Genomic DNA, 20,476 nt, shown 5'->3' on the forward strand with positions numbered 1-20,476 from the left:
GGATTCTTAACCACTGGACCACCAGGGAAGTCCCTAAAGTATTTTTTTTTTAACATCTTCATCGGAGTATATTTGCTTTACAGTGTTGTGTTAGTTTCTGCTGTATAACAAAGTGAATCAGCTGTACGTATACATATATCCCCATATCCCCTCCCTCTTGCGTCTCCCTCCCACCCTCCCCATCCCACCCCTCTAGGTGGTCACAAAGCACTGAGCTGATCTCCCTGTGCTATGCGGCTGCTTCCCACCAGCTATCTGTTTTACATTTGGTAGTGTATATATATGTCCACGCCACTGTCTCGCCTCGTCCCAGCTTACCCTTCCCCCCCGCCGCGTGTCCTCAAGTGCGTTCTCTGCGTCTGCGTCTATATTCCTGTCCTGCCACTAGGTTCATCAGAACCCCCTTTTTTTTTTCTTTCGGTTCCATAAATATGTGTTAGCAGACGGTATTTGTTTTTCTCTTTCTGACTGACTTCACTCTGTTTCACAGACTCTAGGTCCATCCACCTCACTACAAATAGTTCAATTTCGTTTCTTTTTATGGCTGAGTCATATTCCATGGTATATATGTGCCACATCTTCTTTATCCATTCATCTGTCGGTGGACACTTAAGTCGCTTCCATGTCCTGGCTATTGTAAATAGTGCCGCAGTGAACATTGTGGTACGTGTCTCTTTTTGAATTATGGTTTTCTCAGCATATGTGCCCAGTAGTGAGCTTGGAGGATCATGTGTTAGTTCTATGTGTAGTTGGTGTTTTGTTTTGTATAAATTTATGTAGTTTTATTTATTCATGCTTTTTGGCTGCGTTGGGTCTTCGTTGCTGTGCGTGGGCTTTCTCTAGTTGCAGCGAGCAGGCGCTTCAGTGTGCGGTGCACGGGCTCCTCTTGCGGTGGCTTCTCTAGTTGCGGAGCGCTGGCTCTAGGCGTGCGGGCTTCAGTAGTTGTGGCACGAGGGCTCAGTGGGTGTGGCTCGCGGGCTCTAGAGCGCAGGCTCCGTAGTTGTGGCACACGGGCTTAGTTGCCCTGTGGCATGGGGGATGTTCCCGGACCAGGGCTCGAACCCGTGTCCCATGCATTGGGCAGAGGATTCTTAACCACTGCGCCACCAGGGAAGCCCTATTTTTAGTTTTTGAAGGAACCTCCGTACTGTCCTCCGTAGTGGCTGTTTCAATGTACATTCCCAGCAGCGTGCAGGAGGATGGTTCCCTTTTCTCCACACCCCCTCCAGCATTTATTGTTTGTAGATTTTTTGATGATGGCCATTCTGAGTGGTGTGAGGTGATACCTCACTGTAGTTTGGTTTGCCTTTCTCTAACGATTAGTGTCGTTGAGCATCCTTTCATGTGTTTGTTGGCAATCTTATATCTTCTTTGGAGAAATGTCCATTTAGGTCTTGTGTCCATTTTTGGGTTGAGTTGTTTGTTTTTTTGATATTGAGCTGCGTGAGCCGCCTGAACGTTTTGGAGATTAATCCTTTGTCAGTTGCTTCGTTTACAAATATTTTCTCCCACTCTGAGGGTGGTTGTTCTGTTGTTGTTGTTTATGGTTTCCTTTCCTGTGGAAAAGCTTTGAAGTTTCATTAGGTCCCATTTGTTTATTTTTGTTTTTATTTCCATTTCTCTAGGAGGTGGGTCAGAAAGGACCTTGCTGTGATGTATGTCATAGAGTGTTCTGCCTATGTTTTCCTCTAAGAGTTTGATAGTGTCTGGCCTTACATTTAGGTCTTTAATCTATTTTGAGTTTATTTTTGTGTTACCGTGTTAGGGAGTGTTCTCATTTCATTCTTTTACAGGTAGCTGTCCAGTTTTCCCAGCCCCACTTATTGAAGAGGCTGTCTTTTTTCCCTTGTATATTCTTGCCTCCTTCATCGAAGATAAGGTGACCATATGTGTGTGGGTTTATCTCTGGGCTTTCTATCCTGTTCCATTGATCTATATTTCTCTTCCCTAAAGTATATTTCAATAAAGGTATGTACATTGTTTTTTTAGACACAAGGCTATCGCACACTTAACAGACTACAGCATAGTGTAAACATAAGTTTTTCATGCAGGGGTACACCAGAGAATTCACGTGACTCGCTTTATGGCGGTATTCGCTTCATTGCAGTGTTCTGGAACCGAAGCTGCAGTGTCTCTGAGCTGGGCCTGTATACCCAGAAGTGGGATTGCTGGATCATATGGAAATTTTATTTAAAGGATTTTGAGAAAACTCCATACTGTTTTCCACAGTGCCTGCACGATGTTACATTCCTGCCTACAATATGCAAGGGCTACGATTTCTCTACAACCTTGACAACTCTTATCTTTAAAAAAAATTTAAAAATGTGGGCATTCTAACAGCTGTGAGGTAATATCTCGTTATGATTTTGATTTGCATTTCCCGGATGATTACTGACGTTGAGCACCTTTTCATGTACCTGGTGCTGTGTTAAGTCTTTCTAACACACACACACACACACACACACACAAAGGGATAGAAGGAATCTTTTGGAAGTGATGAGTATGTTACCGTGATGGTGGTGGTGGTATCACAGGTGTGTGCATATGTCCAGACTCATCAAGTTATACAAATTAAACATGGGCTGGATTTTGTATATCAATTACACGTAAATAAATCTGTAAAAGCCCAGCAACAAGTGGTGTATTTCATGAGCCGGTGAAGCCCAGGTACATCTTTTCTCCTCTCCCAGGGGTGAACCCAAGCTGCCATTGAACTTGGCGCACTTTCTGTTTCTTTAGTTTCGCCTTGTATTACTTTTGTGTTTCTGCGTTGTTTTCGGATTACAGCTGAGTGGTTCCCCATTTGGAGCAGCAGGGATTCTGAGTTTGGCTGTGTCGTTTGAAGACTTTTGGTGGTCTCTCCAAAGGGATTAAGTTTCTACAGAACTAATCTCAGTTAGGTGAGAGGTAACAGAGGATCTGGTTTGTCAGTCTTTTCTTAGTCTTTTCTGTTTGTCTACTTGGACAAGCTCAAATCAATTGAGAATCTCTTGCCCAGTGGGAGGAGAACGGCTCTTTAATATCTAGACTGGTGAGTTTTTATTCCTGACTGATGTCTAAGACTTGAGAACTGAAGGTAAAAGTTCCATTCTCTATATGTCTGTGTGTCTGTAATTCAGAAGGGTCTTTACCTCTGACAGTGTGAGTATGTAATGTTTTCCTACTTCTGGATCTATTAAAGTAGATTGTAGAGTCTCTTAAATTAAAGGGTTTCTGTCCTGATTGGCCTACAAAGATACAAATGTGCTTATAAAAATTATATATCCCTAAAATTGTCAGAGAGAAAGGAATTAGAACTTCTCATACGTTAAATGTGCTAGAAAAGTATTCTTATAGAAATCAAGTCAGGGAATTCCCTGGCCGTCCAGTGGTAGGACTCGGTGCTTTCACTGCCAGGATCCGGGTTCCGTCCCTGGTCAAGGAACTAAGATCCAGCAAGCCTCTGTGTGCAGCCAAAAAAAAAAAAAAAAAAATCAACTCAGAAATTGAAAGACTTCACGTTTACATAATTTAGGTAAATCTTTGACAAGTGAAGCTAGTTTAATATTTTTGGTTTAATAAATATTTATTCCTGTCTTAATTATCGGTATTAGGCATACATTTAAAAAAATTCTACTTGGGAGTGTTCTTCCTAAATTTATATAGCTGTGCCCATCAAATAAGCTAACATTACTTCTACTTAATATTTAAGGCTATGAAAAATGTAAATTTGTGTTTAACCGCATTTAACTATTATTCCGACAAACTTTCTTTCAACAGTAACTGTGTTTTGTACTGTGTTAGCTTGTCGATAAATTCCAAGATCTTTAGTTTACGTAAAGCCTTGAACTGATATTAAATTGTGTTACTTACTGGATAATCATTGGATACCGAGGTCATTTCTGAGCAAGACAGAAACCCGAAACATTGATTACTAAGCATAATCTCAACTTCTATGCTCTTGCTGCATATTTTTATTTGTTACCTAGAGGCTATGTCTGTGGGTGTGTTAATGAATGTGTGTGTCTCTGCCACTTGGAGAAGTCATGTAAGGGATGTTTGTGGCTATGTAAAGTTGTGGTATGTGTGTTCATGAGCTCTCCTAGCCTAAAATGCTGATGTGTGATGGGCAGTTGTCTATTATTCACTGCTAGGTTTCTTTGTGAAATGGAAGTAACTTTGGTTCAAAGTTATCATTAATATAATATGAATGAGACTTGACCAATAGTAATGTTATCCGCTGGAACAGAACTCAGGTTCAGTTGCTCATCGCTCAGAAGTCAATGTTCCAGAGGCAAAGGTTAGTGGAGGAAGAAAGATGCTTTATTCAGGAAGCTGGCAACCTGGGAAGATGGCGGACTAGTGTCCCCAAAACCATCTCCCAGTTGCCAGTTAGAGGGAAAAGGGGCTGATAGGGAAAAGACGGGAAGCCTCTGGGCTGTGCGGGTGGGGGCTGCATGCAGAGTAACACAGTCAGCTCTGACCATGATCTTGACGTTGGTCATGCAGTGGTGTGGTCGGTGTCATGTTGATTGTTTCAGGCACAGTTAATCGTCAACTCCAGTGTTGGTTTGTTCGCATTTTCTTGAGACCAGTTCCTGGAATTGTGTAAGCCATTGGTTCAGGTCTGCTCAAGATGGAGCAGCTTACGTCATAGCTGCAGTCTGGTTGGTGGTCATACAGTTAGCTTTCTCCTCTTGTAGTGGTTTTAGTATCTGCAAAACGAGTTAGGAGTGTGTCTCTGACACTGTCACCTATGTCCTTCGGGAGGAACTAAAGATTCTGTGAGTGCTGTTGTCCTAATCATTTACTGCTTGAACCTGCTCTTTTGTGACTCAGGGGAGGCCTGGGAGACTGCAGCTGTTTTACAAACAAGAGGCAGGGGACATGGAAGGGCCCTGCAGGGTCCTGCTTGGTTCCAGCAGCCGAGAGGTACGACTTTGTATGCAAGACAATGCGATGTAGTTTTGTTTATTAACAGGAACAAAAATAGTTTGGTCCTAAAGTGAAATGACTGATTGTTCCAGCAGCAGAAAGAGGATAGTGAAGGACACAACCTCAGTGAATATAGAAAGTTGCAGGAGATGGGTGGAAAGGGACTTTCATTTGTCTGGGCCGAAGGCGGCTCAGTTTTGATGTTTATTCCAGAGGTTTTCAAAAAAGAGCTTCTGGTTCTCTGAGTGTCAAATGTTACATCGATGCAAAGCTGGAGTTTGGTTTTCTCTCTGTAAAATGATAACTGTTTCTAGTGGAGTGTTGGTCTCTTTAATAAGTGGTTGGAAAGTTGTTCTCGAAATCTGCCTAAACAGCAGAGCTTCTGTGTCTCACTGGAAGAGCTTTCTGCCCCTAGTTCTGAATTCATCCGGCCTTACTATGTTTTGAAACTAAACGCACAGGGACTTCCCTGGTGGTGCAGTGGTTAAGAATCCGTCCTGCAAGCTGCGAGGCGTGGCCAGAAAAACAGCAAAGACAAAATAATCATACTTTAGCCGTTCAACACAGTCAAGGACCTTTAGTTCCTCCTCAAGGGCTATCGGGTAATATTCTGAGCCATGTCCTTGGAACAGCTTGGCAGAGACTGAAACCCCAGCAGGTGTAAGAAGTGCACTGCATGCTGCCCACAAGCACGTAGACCCCAGACCAGTTGGAACCAGAAGGCTGATGATGTTGGGTCACCATGACCTCACCACCAACCAATCAGAAGAATGTCCGTGAGCTGATCACACACCCTGTAACCCTCTCTTCAACATGTAGCCCCTTTCTCTTTTCCCTGTATAGTCCTCAAGCAGAACCTCAGGAGGGGAGAGTTGGTTCTTCGGGACATGAGTCCACCTGCTCCCCTGGACTGCCGGCTTCCTCAATAAAGCTGTCTTTCCGTTTACCCAACACTTGTATTGGAGTCCTGAATGATGCAAGATGTGCCTCATCTTCTGTAGTTTTCTCTACATGAAAAATAATTCAGGATTCCTTTTCAGAGTTAAGAAATGGGGTTGGATAATCACAACACCATTAAGCGACACCTCGCTGCACAGCAAAGAGGCGAAGCCGACTGGTAATGACCACACACACGTGACTGTGGGAAGACTTTCATCTTTATTGTATTTTCCCAAAAGCTGCATTGCACGGTGCTCTTTAATAAGCTAAAATAACATACAAACACGTTGAGACAAGTTAAAAAATTCCGACTGAATTCCCACAATTCAATAATGAGAACTAAAAAAATAAAATGTATGCTTACAAGATTTGGGAGGAAATACCCACCTAGCTATAAGTAGAATGGGAATATTATGTAATATATAAAAGGTATATTATGTAATAGATAAAAATAAAAATCCCTCTTGAAAATGTGAATACAATTGTATATATGTGTAAATATACAACAGCTGTAATACGCATCACAAAAGGTTTGTAGGAACAAGGTGTTCCTAAGTGAAGACTATTTCAAAACTATTTAAAATAAATATATAAATATAAACATACAATAATTTTATAGGTGACATTTTCAAAATAAGCCTGTGAAAGTTAAGTCATCAGTCACGACCCTATGGCTCTCATTATATATTTAAAACTTTTTCTGTCGTATTCTGAGCCCCTACACTCCACCTTCAGATGCTTCTAGACCGGGGCAAACAAGTGTATAAAAAATGGGACCTCCAATGGGACCTCAGGGGAGATTTGAATGAAATGATCTGAAAATTGGGGTGGTGACTTCCAAAAGGATGGAATCTGAGAAAACCCTGTTTTCTTATTGTCCTGCCACAGACTCCTAGAAGCATGCCCCGCTCCTAGGAGTATGATATGAAAACTCTTCTCAGCTCATTCTAGAAGATGCTGGGTTCTTCGCGATTATCTGCACAAGAGGCTTTCTCCCTTCCTTCCTCACAGCTGTCATCACTGTCTGGAGTGCCCTCGTGTTGAACATCCTCATCTCTCCTGGGCTCTGTGATCTGGAAGTAAGAGAATGAGCAAGGATGTCAGATTTCAAAGTGGCAACTCTGCAGATATAAAGGTTTTCACATGCTTAGTCAACTCTAACCAGAACTGAGACTCCTTTATGATTGCAGTTTTATCTCAAATTCTCCATTCTGAACCCCAGTCCTGAGCCATTCATTGTTTTCAAGTGTGATTCTTGGACTCTGGTGACCCTGACTCCAAAAACCACTGAATACACCTAAGGTCAGGCCCAGCAATCTGCTTTATAACAAAGACCCCAGGTGATTCTGCTCAGGGAGCTGGCATTTGAAGAATGCTGCTTTAGTCTTAACTCACCTTGGTCCTTTGGCACCACTTCAGTTCTGAACTTGGCACCACACTATAGACATCACTGACAAGTCAACATCGTGGACCAGGAGACCTGATGCCGGATCCCTAACCCTGACGCTAACCCTGCATCCTAATGTCTATTTTATTATTAATTTTTCATTTATTTACTTATTTCCTTTATTTTATTTTTGGCTGCATTGGGTCTTCGTTGCTGCGCGTGGGCTTTCTCTAGTTGTGGTGAGCGAGGAGTACTCTCCGGTGCTTCTCATGACGTTGGCTTCTCTTGTTGCGGAGCATGGGCTCTAGGCGCACAGGCTGAGTAGTTGTGGCTTGCGGACTGTAGAATGCAGGCTCAGTAGTTGTGGCTCGTGGGCTCTAGAGCTCAGGTGCAGTAGTTGTGGCGCACGGGCTTAGTTTCTCCGCGCCATGTGGGGTCTTCCCGGAGCAGGGCTCGAACCCGTGTGCCCTGCGTTGGCAGGCGGATTCTTCACCACTCTGCCCCCAGGGAAGTCCCTGGATCCTAACGTTTAAATAATACTCAGTCCTAAACTTGGTTAGTGTTACGGGCTGAATGTTTGTGTCCCCCAAAATTCTTATGTTGAAATCTTAAAATCTTAACCACTAAGGTGCTGGTATTAGGAGGTGGGGTGTTTGGGAGGTAGAGCACTCATGAATGAGATTATTGGCTTTGTAAAAGAGACTGTGGTGTGTTGTTTATGAGCCACGCAGTCTGTAGTAGGGCAGGTCGAATGGACTAAGACAGCTAGTTTGCAAGATTTAAGCCAAATGTTTGCTCAACCCTCTGCCCACGTCTAGAACTCTAATGTGTCAATTGTAATAAGCCCTGCTGAAGATGGCATTCCTTAACCTTCGCTCGTTGTGATAAATCCCCTTGACCGTAAACTTGAGGGGGAAAAGGTGAATTGTACAAGAGGAATCATTGGTCCAGAAGTGGTGAGTCAGGGGAAGTAGAGAGTCACAGGTCATCTGGCCATAAGCAATTTGAAAGTAAATTTGGATGAAAATAAAGACATTTACTTTGTTGTAGGTGAATGCTAGAACCCATATCCCTGAGGGATGTAAGGCCAAAAATGAATGAAAAAGAGAAACTGGGAACACAGTATATGGAAGAAAATCACCATCTCGTCAAAGCTGTTATTTGGACCCAGTTGCTTTGGGTGAAATGATTTCAGTGAGACCCATGCGTCTGGGATAAACTGGTTTCCCCAAGGTCTGGCGCCCACGGGCCCCGCGGTGCTGGTGTCTGTGTGTGGCTGTCAGTCTGTGGCTGGGCGCTGAGTCTGCGTGTGGCTGCGTGCCCGTCGGGCCCCCTTCACAGCGTGAGAGGTGATGTGGGTCCAGCAGTGGGATTCCTCCGATTTCCTCAATAGACAGTACGTCATTCCGCCCGCACCTTTGCGGACGCATGCAGACCTACCTTTGCGCAGACCGTTGACAGGAGGCCTGAGTGCTCCTGGGGCCCCTGGGGCAAGAGGGTGCGATCTCTTCCCCACACCCAGAGCTCTGGATCAAAAGCCTGGATCTGGAAAGAAAAACAGCCCCTGGCAATGAGGATGCCGCTGCCTCCCCTTGCCCAGCCTCCGGTTCTTTCTCGTCCATCCCCAAGTCACAAACGGAGTTCCCCGTGATCCCCCCCCTCCTCTCCGGCCCTCCCCCTCCCCGAGACCGCCACAGCCCACCCACCTGCTCGCACTCTTCCCGAGTGACCCTCGTCTTCCAGCCCATGGAACGGATGAACTGGGAACGCAGTTTGTGGAACAAGGGACGCTGGGAGCGGTTCTTTCCATAGAGGAACGAAAAGATGGCTTGTTTGGGGGCCTGGTTGTCCTCTTCCATGTCGCTGGCCACATAGCTGGGGAAAGACATCAGGTCGCTGTCATCAGGACAGGAAGGGCCTCCACTTGAGATCAGCTTCCCAGGAAAGAGGCAGGCTGAACATCCTCACACGACCCACCCAGCCCTGCCCAGCGTCACCGTCACCGTCACCGAGAGCCGCCCAGTCATCAAGGAGGCACTGCCAGGCAGGACCTTCGGAAGGGTGCCTCTCACACCTTGAGGATGAGGACTAAATCCAAACCCCCTGTTCCCTTCAACTTGTTTTATGTGCACACACCTCTCTCCCTATGTTGTAGGTACCTGTACAGTTCCTGAGGGCAGGAGCTGGTCTGATCTGTTTCTGCATTCATCCCTCTCCTACCAAATGACACATTTAGGGCTTGGTTCATATTGATGCATGAATTCAACAGCCTTTTGTGAATCTCTGTTCCCATCACCTCATATTCCCCGGCATGTAGGGTGTACTTTATAAGGTTTCATTAAATGAATGAATGAATGAACATTTAATCTCATAGCCAAATGCAACACTGATTACCTCGAAGACTCACAAGAACGAACATTTGCAAAATGAAAAGAATTGTGCTGAGTGTTTTGGGAATGCATTGACATTTTGACAAGACCTGCCTTCCACATTGTGTCCAGTCTCATGGGACTGGGGAAGGGGAAGGGGGGAGATAAGAAATGACTATAATGCAAAGCATCCCATTATAATACGATTTTAAGTCAAGTGCCTCCGGGATGCAGAAGTTAGGGAGATGAGGCATCGTGAAGGTTTTGGTGTTTGAACCCACTTTAAGGATAGGGTCATTTTCTTCAGATAAATGTGTGGGAAACATACCTGGACAGAAAGCCCAATAGAAACTTAGAGGGCAGGGTATTTGGAAGGAACAGTGGAACACAGGAATAAAGTATCAGGACAGTGTGATGGAGATTGCAGAGAGAGTTGAATTCCAACCCAGAACTCTGGCCTTGATTTGGCACGGCATTAGCCAATGAAATTGTGCGAAGCGGTCAGACCTGTGTTTTGGGAGGATATTCAGGCAGATAGAGCCGACTGGCTTGGGAGACTTGGAAGAAACGTCAGTGGGGAGCATTTTATACCAGATCCGCGCTATGTGATAAGGGCCCCCCGATTGTGGCATTTGTCGTGGGAACGCAGAAACGGAAGATAATCACACTTGGTGCTGATGTGGGAAGACCCGAGACTGGAAAGTCAGAACCGGAAACGTCTCAAATCTGTTTACTCGGGGGCAGGATGGTATCAGTTCTTTCTTCCTCTCCTCTTCGGAAGGTTTTGTGTTTTGCTTTGTTTCGTTCAGTGTTTTAATTGACATTAGGGTAGTTTGTTTTGACAATGAATGGTATAAAAACCATAACTTTGTTTGAAAAAGAAACCACTGTACCGTAGTCCTGTCATTTTCACACCAGAGTAAACAGTACAAAGGGGTTTAAAAAAACTAGATGAAAGGTCAGAACCCCACGTCTCTCTCTCCGCCCTCCCAGGGTGTTGAATACTGATGGCGGGGATGGAGCAAGGTACTCACAGAGCTATGAAGAAATGGATTCTCTGGAATTGCCAGGAGAAGAGCCCGGCCCGGCTAAAATAAGCTATCACCATCGACAGGAGATACTGATGGAAAGAGGGAAAAAAACGTAGGAGAGAGGTCACCTCCTGGAAGAGGAGAAAGAGTGGGAGGGAGAAGGGAGCAGGGGACGAGGAATGGGTGGTGCCACTTGGAGAGGAGACCCCCCCGTGTTGGGTGAGCCTGATTATTTGGGGAAGGGGAGAGGACAGAAGGTCAGAGTTTGCGACGCTCCAAGGATGGGAGGCTGTGGGTTGAGGGCGTGGACTTAGGGCCACTGGCACTGGATTGTGTTTGATGAACCGGAGCCAAGGCGAGTCCCCAGGAGCTGAGAGGAGAGGGGACTTAGGCAGCAACCACCAAAGGGGCACACCTGGGGCTCAGATCCCAGAGGGGACCTCGAGGCCCCTGGAGGGAAGTGTTGACAAGGCATCAGGTTGGGAGGGGAGTGGAAACGTGGGTGTAGAAAGCACCCCGTGCGCCCACCCAGGACAGGCGCTGGAGCTGGCATCCATCTCAGCGGGTGACTTACCTTGTCAGATACTTCCAGCCTTTTGTCCCAGGCAAGGAATTTCTTAACGACGGGATCCTCTGTGAAAAGAGGGCAGATGTTGCCAGTGGGAACAGGGCTGTCGTGGGAGCATTGCAGAGCCAAGAGGGAGAACCGCGCTCCCCCCGCCCCCCGGGGAAATGCCAAGTTGTGGCCCAGGGTGAAGGTGATGGGAAGAGGGGATTGAAGACCATTCACTGTGGGAGGAAAGGGGGTGACTCCCCTTCTAGGGGGGGCCGAGTGACAGGGAGTGATGCCCCTTCATCATGCATTCACGTATCAGTGCAGAGGGCATCGAGTTACTCTCAGCCAGTTTCTCAATTGACAGTCTCGTTGGGGCGAAGATGGACTGTCAGCCCCCGGCCCTCCGCCCCGCACCAGTAAGATTCAAAAGGCCAGTAAGAGCTAGAGTCTCAGGGGTACAGTTGAAGCCAAACAAACCTAACCCTGTATCATTTCTAAATCTAACCTCATCCTGCATCATTTACGTGTCCCCTGTATCCTTTATCCGTAGACAGTCCGCCAGGGACGGAGAGCGCACCAACTAGCAGGGAATTGTTTTCCACTGGAAAAGTGTAGTCATGGGAAGATTTGTTTCTTTGTTATTCAAGTATAGGATTGGAGGGTGCTGGGCGAGGGGGCGGGTCCTTACCGAGCATCCTGTTGAAGACCTCGTGGTGCTCAGGCAGCACTGAAGACACCCGCTGTCGCTTCAGCTTCATCTTGAGCCCAATCAGCCACTCCACGACCCAGGTGTCCTGGGCCTCAGCGGCCGGGTCGCCCTCCACCTCCGCTCTGAACGCCACTGACCTCTTCCTCTTCCCGCCGGGGCGCTGAGGCGGGGAGGTGCAACCGGCCCAGGGGGCTGACGAAGGAGAAGAGACTACAGTATGACGCTCTCGTCTTGGGAATTCAGCCACTGGTGACCACCCAACCCCACCCCGACTCTGCCTCCCCCCTGAAGCACCCCCGTGCTTTCCAGTCTCACAGACCGCTGACCTTGCCCCAAGTCATCTTTCCATCTTTCTCTGTCCATATCTACCGATCCCTCCCCTGACTCCTGTTGTCATTTTTCCAGCTTCCTGTCCTCGAAACTCTTTCTCATGGTAGATAATTTCTCCCACCAGGAAAAAAAAAAAAAAAAAAAGAACCCTCCCCTTGTTTCTTCTCTTCCCTCCTCTCATCCTTGGATCTCGTCTCCTAACCCTCTTTCTTGCTCCCCAGGTGTTCCGTGTCCCCAGCTCCTGTGCTCTCCTCCCTCAATCCCTGGCTTTCCGAATGTCTCCTTTCTTTCATAGGCACCTTTTGCGGGGGCTCTTTCCCGACCTGTGTACCCATTCCTCCTTACCGGTCAAGCCTCTGAAATTCCTTCTCGTGCCAGCTCCCTCACCTGACGGTCCTGGGATTTCTTCATAGACAGTCACCTCCAGGGGGTACCCTGAGGAGCTGGGCTGGCAGGTCTCGTCCTCAGCCTGGGAACTCGGTGGACGATTGTCCATGATGTCTCCCAAACTCTTCCCTTCCTCGAAGCCTAGACTCTGCTTTGTCCCAACTCTTGTTCTGGACTTGGGCTAAACACGAGTGGTCGTCCCTTCTCCAAGCTGCGGGGCAACTGGCAGTGGAGAGAAGCTCTGGCGAGATGCTATTGTCTACTACTGTTGCCGAGCGCCACGGAGTCTGGTCCTTCCAATCAGGAAGGTCGGAAGCCTCTGATGTCATCATGCGTCATTCCAACCTGGCCAGCAGTTTGAAGGAAATGACAAGTAACTGTCACACCTATGTGTGCACTTGTCCCAGAGATCAGGGGTAAACGGTATCTCCTGCCTCTGCCCCAACCTCTGCCCGTCCTCCAAAACCCCCCTCAAGGTGTCCAGACCCCGCTTTACCGCTTCCCAGTAGGTGCGCTGTCCTCTCCCTGCTGCACTCTCCCCCTCCCTCCCATTCCTCTTCCACGGGCTGGTGGGAGAGTGGGGAGAGGGACGAGGAGACTTAGGGGAAGCAGCAACGGTTCAGCCTTATAAGAGTGAGATAAGTATGTCAAAAAATATCCCAGGTACATTGACTCACTGGATTAAAAAGTTACGTTAAAACATGGAATTTTGCAAAGCTCTTCTGCTCAGTGTTTACTGGCACTGTGTTCAGAATTCTGTAGTGGGGGAGCACACGTCCGCTACCCTCAGGCACCTTTGAGCCCAAGAGGCATTTTGAGCAGCTAAAATCATACAGAACTACACGTGCTCACGCACCCTTCAACGGGTGTCTGCAGACAGACACACACACACACACACACACACACAAAGGGCACCTTTGGATTTCACAAAGTCCATGGATTGTCCAAAGCCTGCCCCTGGATTCCAATTAAGAAGTTCTCGTCTACTTATCAAAATTTTGAGACTGTAGTATCACTGTTGTCCCAGAGATTTCACTACCTGAATAAAAATGTCACATGTACAAAAAGCCTTAATGGGAAAATCTCCAGTTCAAGACAGGTGATTTTTCTATGAGGGTAGGAAGTACACGGTAGCCGAGATGCAGAGAAGAAAATAGCCAACTCAGAATCATGCAGTGCCACTGAAGGCTTCTTCTGAACTTCCCAACTCATGCTTCCACTCCTTGCCTGGGGGTCTGAGTCTTGCCTTTCCTTCCTTTCTTCCATCCTCCCTCCCTTCCTCCCTCCCTCCCCCCTTCTCTCTTTTTTTATTGTGATAAAATTTGCATTACATGGATTTCCCCATTTTAAGGGTACAGTTGAGTGACATGAAGAATTCACATTGTTGGGTTTCCCTGGTGGCACAGTGGTCAAGAATCCACCTGCCGATGCAGAGGACACGGGTTCGAGCCCTGGTCCGGGAAGATCCCACATGCCGCGGAGCACCTTAGCCCGTGCGCCACCAGTAGTGAGCCCGCAAGCCATAACTCCTCAGCCCGCGAGCCACAACTACTGAGCCCGTGCGCCTAGAGCCCGTGTTCTGCCGTAAAGAGAAGCCACCGCAATGAGAAGCCCGTGCACCGCAGCGAAGAGTAGCCTCCACTCGCTGCAACTAGAGAAAGCCTGCGCACAGCAAAGAAGACCCAACGCAGCCAAAAATAAGTAAAACAAAAATCTTAAGAAGAAAAATAAAGAATTCTCATTGTTGTGCAACTGTCCCGACTATCCGTCTCCAGAATGTTTTCATGCTGTCAAACTGAAACTCTGTCCCCATTAAACACTGACTCCCCATCCCCCCAGCCCCTGACACCCACCCTTCCACTTTCTGTCTCCATGAATTTGACCCCTCTGGGGATCTCACCGAAGTGGAATCATGTAACATTTGTCCATTTGTATCTGGCCTATCCACTTAGCATAATGTCTTCAAGTGTCTTCCGTGTGGTAGCCTGTGTCAAAATTTCCTTCTTAGACCCCAAAGCCAGTGTGGACAGTACACAGTGAGTGAGAAGGAAATAAAACCCTGGGTCTGAAGAAGTTGAGATGTATGCCAAGTGCAGTGGGAAACCAGTGAATGAGAGGTGTCGTGATCCAGTTGGCACTGAAAGGGAAACAATTGATGTTGGCTGCTGTATAAATGGATGGGGTGGGGATTCAGCAAGAGTGGAAGTCGGGAGCCCCAGATATGGTTAGGAATTTGGCGTGGTAGTGCAGGAAGACGATGTCTGAGGAGATGGAGTGAAGTCAACAGGTTCCATATATTTGGAGGGAGAATCAGCGGGGATCAGATTGGGGGGAGGTAGCGGGGCGGTATCTCTGTTTACTCTGTGTGCACGTGTGTGCTTATGCCTCTACTGCTGAGACTTAACTGTTTCTACAAAGAAACACTAACCTTTCCTCTTACAAGTGGAATTGTTAAATTTTCACTGCTTATACAAAGAAATGTCAAACAATCATTGAGAAATACATAAATGCTCTTTCTATCAATTAGAAACTTTCCTTCCTGTTTGTGGATGAATAATATCTGTTGTATGAATATACACACTACATTTTCTTTATCCATTCATCTGTCACTGAACGCTTGGGTTGTTTCCACATTTTGGCTCTGAATCTTGCTTTTGAATTATTGTTTGGACTTTGATGAGAAGTATCTCTGTTGTTCAGGATGTGCCCAGCGTTTTAGTTTGTCTTTTGATCACTTACATATTTCTAATTAGCCCAAGCAATGCATACGTAGAGTCAAATCAGTTCATCCGAGGTGCAGGGACTGAGTGTCTATTTGGTTTGCACTCGTGGACTTTCTGAGATGTTCTAGATCTCAGAGGCCATGCAAAGAGCGTCTGAGGTCCTCCAGAGCTGCCACAGCCCGGCTCTCTTCAGGGTCCGCACTGCTGGGAAAAGCACTGCTGCTCGAGGACCTGTGTCCCTCTGCTGTAGACGTTCCATCGTTAGGAGGCAAATGAGTTCAGATTTGCATTCATCGTGCTTTTAACCATCACTGTTGACTGGGTCCTTGTATAACAGAACAGAAGTTCACTCTCCCTCTTGGTTAACAGGCTTTCAAATCTTAGAAGGTTGGTATTCTGTCCCTGTGAAAATTTCTCTTGTATACTGTGAAACACCCTGATTGCTTTATCTAGTCTTCAGATCTGGATTTGCATAATCCCACCCCACCTCACCTTGTCCAAATGTGCTACAGTCGGGTGGGACCCATCTCAAGATGTGTTGGTATGTTGTCCCAAAACGGCGTAAACAGCCCAGATCGAATCTGATGTTGTAAGTGAGCAGGACCTTGTGGGGCCTTCCTGGGCCGGATTCTCTCCATGTCTTCTGCCTGCTTCTTGTCTTTAGAAAATTTTAGCCTCCTAGCCTTCCCTGAGTTCGAAACGGACAATTTAATCAGAGAAGGGAGAAAGTGCCAAAAGAAAGGAAAAGAGTCCAAAACGACCAAATAATACTAGTGTAGCCGTTAAACAAAGCCAAGGACCTTTCCTTCTTCCTCAAGGGCCGTAGATACTGTTCTGAGCCTCGTCCTTGGAGCTGTTTCGCAGAGACTGAAGCCCCCAGCAGGTGGAAGAAGTTAACTGCATGCTGCCCACAAGCACGTAGACCCCAGACCAGCTGGAACCAGAAGGTTGATGATGTTGACCTCAAATGACCTCACCACCAAACCAATCGGAAGAATGTCCACAAGCTGAGCACACACCCCTCAACCTCCCCTCCCTCACCCCACTCTTTTGTAATTCACTTTAAACATTTTTAAAATTTTATTTTGGGGCTATAGTTGATTTACCATGTTGTGTTAGTTTCCGGTGTACAGCAAAGTGATTCACTTCTATGTACACAGATATCTTTTCTTTTTCAGATTGTTTTCCCATTTAGGTTATTACAAAATTTTGTGGTTTTTTTTCGTCACGCTCTGTGGCTCGCAGGATCTCAGTTCCCTGACCAGGTATTGAACCCGGGCCACGACCGTGAAAGACCAGAATCGTAACCTCTGCGCCAGCAGGGGACTCCCTAGGTTAATAGAGAATATTGAGTAGAGGTCCCTGTGCTATACAGGAGGTCCTCGTTGATTGCCTATTTTATATATAGTTGTGTGTATACGTTAGTCCCAACCTCCTGATGTATTCCTCTCCCCCACCTTTCCCCTTTGGTAACCATAAGTTTGTTTTCTATGTCTGTGAGTCTGTTTCTGTTTTGTAAAGAAGTTCATTGGTATCATTGTTTTAGATTCCACATAGAAGTGATATCATATGGTATTTGTCCTTCTCTGTCTGACTTCCTTTCCTTAGTATGATAACCTCTAGGTCCATCCATGTTGCTTCGAATGGCATTATCTCATTTTTTATGGCTGAGTAGTATTCCATCGCATATATGTACCACCTCTTTCTTATCCGTTCCTCTGTCGATGGACGTTTAAGTTGCTCCCATGTCCTGGCTATTGTAAATAGTACTGCTATACATATTGGGGTGCATGTGTCTTCTTGAATTATGGTTTTCTCTGGGCCTATGCCCAGGAGTGTGATTGCTGGGTCGTACGGTAGCTCTAGCTTTAGTGTTTTGAGGAACCTCCACACTGTTCTCCATAGTGGCGGCACCAGTGTACATTCCCACCAACAGCCTCACCCCATCTGTAAACACCTTTCCCTGAAAGCCATTGGGGAGTGGGGGCCTTCTGAGCCCTAGATACCTGGACCCCTTGCTTGTTGCCCTGCCATAAACGTGGCACTTTCCTTCACCGTGACCCGGTGTCAGTAGATTGGCTTTAGTGCGTGCGGGCGAGTGGACCCAAGTTTGGTTCAGTAACAGCGTGTTTGGAGACAAGCAGAACTATCACCTCTTCTCCTCTCTTTTCCTCCTGTGGATGCAGTTTAATATAACAACGGCTGTAGCTCTAGTGCAGAAATATCAGTAGAGTGAAGCACAAGTGCTTCGTCAATACAATCCTTTCGGCATGAGAGTCACGTGGAGAAAATATTACAACACAGATGCCTGGACCCAGCCTCACAGATTCTAATTCCACAGCACTGAGCTAGGGCCTAATTTTAACTTTCTCAATTGACATGCTTCTGATTTGGAAATCTCTGGGTGGGATGTGCCACCCAGGCTGGTTGCATTAGGGGGGCTTCAAGGCGTCGTTGAATGAAATAAGGAGGGAGGTGAACGGTGACCTGGATTTCACCCAGGCATCCTCTGGCAGGGCTGTGGCCAGGCCATGGGTCCACAGCTGAGCGGACGTCTGTGTCAGCCTCCAATCCTCCTGCCAACGCGTCCGTGACAACCCCTCCAGCAGCCCGGTGCTGCCGTGGATAAGCAGCCCTGGGATCGGAGTTCAGCCCAGGCACCTGCCTGGTACATGCATAGTGCATGTGCTGGTGAGGAAACCGCCCTCTCCACCGGGAAGCCTGGAGCACATCCTCCCGTACAGCCCTCAGAGGGGACCAACCCTGCTGACACCTTGATCTCAGACTTCCAACCTGCGTAAATGTCGGACAGTGCATTTGTGTTGCTTAAGCCCGCCAGTTTGTCGTACTTGGTGACGCAGCCCAAGGAAACTGCTACGACCTGTATTTTCAATAAGAAGGAATTCACATGGGGCGGTCGCTTTTCTGCTTCCCCTCCCTTTATTTTAATTTTTAAAAAAATATTTATTTCTCTTAGGCTGCATCGTATCTTAGTTGCGGCACACGGGCTTAATTGCCCCGTGGCGTGTGGGATCTTAGCTCCCGGACCAGGGTTCCTGGGCTTTGAACCCGCGTCCCCTGCATTAGAAGGCGGATTTGTTACCACTGGAACACCAGGGAAGTCCCTCCCCTGCCTTCAAATTAAGACGTGTCGCTGAACTTCAAAGAAGAACCTGTCCTTAGGAGTTAGATTAGAAACCTGAGTTTTCTTTTTAAACGTTGCGTTTCCCGGTTGTGGTAGATGTGTTAGTGTTGAAAAAAATGGCTGAGAGACTTTAAGAGGAAAAGGATTTTACAAATCCTGAAGCTGGGTGCCAGTTATTGTGATAAAATTGCTATGTTAAGAGACCAAAAATAAACAGGAGAAAACACAGGTAAGTAGTTAGGAAATGCAGGATGGGAAAGGCTTCTTCAAGTACAGTGTCAAAGCAGATGAAAAGTATGAAGTGAAAGTGAAAGATTTGAACACAACATACTTTTTAAAGTGTCTGTATAAGAGAATGTGAGAGTAAAAAGTTAAAAAGATAAAGAACAGGGATTGACAGATACACACTTGTATATGTAAAATAGATAAACAGTGATGACCTAGTGTATAGCACAGGGAACTATGTTCAATACCTTGTAATAACCCATAATGGAAAAGAGGCTGTAAAAGAATACATATATTCTCACATAAATGCATGTAACCGAATCACTTTGCTGTACACCTGAAACATTGCAAACCAACTATACTTCAGTAAAAATAGAGAACTGACAAAATAGGGGAAATATCTGTAGTTAATAGAGATGCAGATCCACAAGGAGAAAGCTTTGTATTGTAAATATCCGTGTATATGAGGAGATCCTAAGGAAACCAAAGTAAAAGGTGGCCGTTGTTGCTTCTGGTCAAGGTGAAGTCGCAGGGTCCAGGTTTACCCTCCTAGCTTAAAACAGCTTTAAAACGGGGGAAATGTATGAAATGACCGTTTTTCGCCTTTTGGAGAGAGGGGTGAGTCGTGAGGCACATCAGCTCACTGCTGGACATCCTATTCATTGGGATGACTCCGTACTTTTATTCCCTTTTTTAGAGCATTTCCTCAAGACAACTGGTAATAGAAATACTTCCAGAGAGTGTCCAGGGCAGAGTACAGGGCAGGGGGCTGGGGAGCCCAGCATGTCCCTGGGCTGAAGGGATAGAGTGAGGTGTTGAGGTGGGCACAGCAGCTGGGGTTCACAGGCCACCCCAGTGTTCTGCTGAGACCCGGTCGGTGCACGTGGGTGAGGTGAGAACTGGAGGCCTGGTGGCGGGCTGATGGGCGCACTGCCCACTCACGGTGCTTCCAAGCAAGGTACTCCGTGTAGCTGACGTCTTTACGCGGTGAAAATGGAAAAGGCGAGAAATGCGCCCTGGAGGTTTGCCAGGTTCAGGCTCAGAGCAGGCGTGGTCGCTGTCATTCCCACACTGGCAGCATTTCATCGGCGAGAATTCAGGCAGAGGCCACAGTCAACAGCAGCAAGAACCGGAAAAGACCATTCCTGGCTCTAAGCAGCCACTTCCAAGCGCAATTTTGGAGAAGCACGCATTTTGTGCAGGATTAATTTAATGTGGCAGTTCAGCTGGGGAAATCAGGAATGGGTTATGTGCTTATTCATTTGGACAAATCATCACTTCTTATTTCCGTTTTTAGAGGATCTCCTCAAGACGCTTGTAATATAAATAATTCCTCTGTCCCTTTCATAAGTATCTAAATCTTTTTAAAAGCTAAATCAGTCTCTTGCCAGCATTACAGCCGAGGAATGTCTTTGTTAAGGACCTGAGAGCTATCTTCTTTATCTCTCTGTCACCGGGGGAGTTTAGGCTAGGTGTTAAGCACTTTGCTCTGAGCTGTAAGTACCTGCTTGTCCTAGAGGTAGGAGCAGTTGTCTTTCTCCTTTGGATAAAGGGTATTAACTAGCATGGACAGCCACCGAGATTACCAGGTGAATTTAGGATATACCCTGAAAGAATGTATGCCATTTTTATGGTGTTGTCAAGTCTTTTCACATGAGACAAGTTCCCGTTTATCTTGAGAACATGTATGCAACAGATTTTATCTGCTGAGCTATAAAAAAAAAAAAGTGAGGTTGATTTCATTTGCACAATCATTAGTGC

General features: G+C 46.6%; 1 protein-coding gene across 39 annotated transcripts in view; it reads left to right on the forward strand.

Moving 5' to 3' along the window:
• Nucleotides 1-20,476, forward strand: part of ZNF12 (zinc finger protein 12) — a 208,181-nt gene that overhangs the window by 73,885 nt on the left and 113,820 nt on the right. The window lies entirely within an intron of this gene.

The sequence above is a fragment of the Delphinapterus leucas genome, chromosome 15, assembly GCF_059928025.1.
Source record: "Delphinapterus leucas isolate spDelLeu-1000000601 "Yukka" chromosome 15, BTC_Dleu_Yukka2, whole genome shotgun sequence".
NCBI classification, from domain to species: Eukaryota; Metazoa; Chordata; class Mammalia; order Artiodactyla; family Monodontidae; genus Delphinapterus; species Delphinapterus leucas.